Genomic DNA, 2681 nt, shown 5'->3' on the forward strand with positions numbered 1-2681 from the left:
ATAGATTCAAGCCCCACACACGCACACACCCCAATGTGTATAAATACTTGTTATTTGTCTCGTAAATTTAACCAGATTGTTTCGGTTAATTACAAATTTCCCAAAATAGCTTTGCTGGAAAATCCAACCTGCGAAACAAATTTTTGTGGTTTCATGTAGGCCTTCTCATATTCAGCCGCAGCTAAAGTAAACTTTACCTCTTACAGGATTTATATATCCGCCCATCCCCACAGGCCACTTGATTTGCCAACAGTTTCATTTATTTTCACAAATTTATTTAGTTCTCATATTTCCAGCTGCCACTTGAACATTTATTCGATTGAATAGCAGCCAAAATCCAGCATGAATTCCCGAACATTTATGTACATTTATTTTTGTATGTAGTGTAGATATGTGTACTATAATCTATCAGTTGCCACATCCATCTAGGGCTCTGCCACACGAGCTCACTAATTGCAAGCGGTGCGTATGGGGAGGCACAACAAAAGATAGAGGGGAGAGAGAGATGAAATAATAACCCAATGGTACTCAAATGAAGACCGCTCCAATGGGGATTAAGTGAAAGCGGATGGGGTAGATGGGAGAGACTGGTGCCTGGGGAAAGCACTCATTTAAATTTCATGCTTATTGCCACAAAATAGCTCAGTTGGTGGCTGCCACCGCTGCTGTTGCTTTTGCTGTTCTGCTGCTCTTGCAACTGAAAATATTTTACATATGTATATCACTGACAAGCGACGACGGATCAGGAAATGGCCAGAAGAGGTCGGCGGCAAGGGTCATGGGCTGTGGGGATGTGGGAAAAAGCCGGGGCCAGCCAACCAAAAAACAAGCTTGGGGAAGCACCAAAATAACACCAAGGGACCCCATGTGTATATCCCTCTGTCCGGGTGAGTGCGAATATGTGTGCGAGTGTGTGTATGTGTGCTTGGTTAAGCTTTCAAGTAAAAATAGCAAAAATGCTGTCAACATAATAACGAAATTTTAACGCGCAGAGCGCAACGAGAGTCCCGCCTCGACTCGACACGACTCGTTTCGGGTCTGCACGGATCTCTTCTGGTTCTGGGACTGGGTTGGTCTGCACTGGTCTGGCAACGCCATTTCAACGCATCAAGTGATTGCTCTTTTTGTTAATTTATTTTTTTAATGCTCTTTTCTGGGGTATTTTTATCTATTGAAGGATTATGACATGCATAAATCATCAAAAGGCAGGCAGGCCACTGTACTTATTATAAAATGTACGATTTTAGATTGTAAAATAATTCTTTCTAAAAAATGTGTACTGAATTTTGATATGAAAAAATAATAACACAAGGTTGAAGTACATTTCGATCTCTAACAATTTTGTACAAAAAATGTTCCATAGGAACTAAAAATTAATTCTAATTAAACATTCCTTTGATATTGTCTGGCGAAGATTGGTTAAGATCAGTTCATATCCTTCGAATACTTAAGTGTACTTGACCACTCACATAACAATTTAAACTATGACTAACTAACATTGCTCTTTATTTTATAGATTGAGAGCATACAACGCTTCGTTCTCCCGAGAAAAGCATCCACTGAATCCGTTTTTTTGTGGTTCTCCCTATCCTTTACCCACTGGTCCACAGTGCCACTCCTCTCTCGACGACCCACTCTCGAAATATTCTGTGGAAAAACGTACGGCAAACTAAAAACTGAAATCCAGAAATAAATAAATTGACGTGGCTATGACGCTTACACGGTTGAGATGGGTAGTGGCCCAAAAGGGCGGGGGTTACAGTAAGAGGATGAGGAGGTTCAGTTTCTGGGATTGCAGGATGTGCAAGGACACAATCATCCGCGGCAAACCAAGCGGCCTGCACGGCTCCGGCTCCGGCTCTGAGCTGGAATCCGCTACTGCTACTAAAGCTTCTACTGCTCCTGCTCCTGCTCCAGTTGCTCGTAAATTCGGCATGAAAAAGTTGCACGAATAAATTAAATTTGTTTGCAGAGGAAAAAATACCCAAAAAAAAAAGAAAAAAATTAAAAGAGAGGAGAAATCTCCGTTCGTCTCCTCTCTGGCCACAGCAAATTGCCTGGCAAGCATGTGAGTGCATCTGTATTTAATTTTGCTATTTTAAACGAAATTTTCACGCTGCCTGCATTTGGATTTTAATTTATACATTCGTATACCTCAGCACGAACGAGGCACCCGGCGACTACGACCTCAGAGGTGGCGACGATGAGGATGTGAATGTGAATGACGAGAGGCGAAAGCGTCTGAGTAATTCATTAGGAATTTCACTAAGATGGTAATGAAAGCTCAACTAAAGATGGATTTAGATACAGGCAGAGAAGAACCAAAAAAGTGCATTCCAGGCTTTACTAGAAATAATTAAAGCTCTAAGTATTTGCTATATTCCAAGTGCGGATAATTTGTTCTCTGCAGCTTTATATATTGCATTATTGTGTAGGTATTACATCTATTTATACGCCCAAGCTGCTAACAATAAAACGAAAATATTTTGAAATTTTCTATTCCAAGAAATTTTACCGAGCATTGGGCTATGTTTAGAGCATATTATTTTTTAACATTTGTATAATAGTCTCTAGTTTGTCGTTTGGTTTCCAAGAGGCTCATTATGATCGTCGATTCGGGCTCTGCCCACCCCAGATACCCACAGATACTTTCATGCATAGAAATGGAATTTCATCTTCTG

The 2681-nt window shown here is 40.7% G+C and overlaps 1 long non-coding RNA gene across 1 annotated transcript; it reads left to right on the forward strand.

Moving 5' to 3' along the window:
- The first annotated feature begins 723 nt into the window (after positions 1-723).
- Positions 724-2334, forward strand: LOC121405514. The gene is made up of 3 exons (XR_005968622.1): positions 724-887; positions 1517-2068; positions 2160-2334. It is a non-coding gene; the product is annotated as an uncharacterized LOC121405514 (long non-coding RNA).
- Positions 2335-2681: the final 347 nt, after the last annotated feature.

This window comes from Drosophila obscura, unplaced genomic scaffold (genome assembly GCF_018151105.1).
Source record: "Drosophila obscura isolate BZ-5 IFL unplaced genomic scaffold, ASM1815110v1 contig_14, whole genome shotgun sequence".
Classification (NCBI taxonomy): domain Eukaryota; kingdom Metazoa; phylum Arthropoda; class Insecta; order Diptera; family Drosophilidae; genus Drosophila; species Drosophila obscura.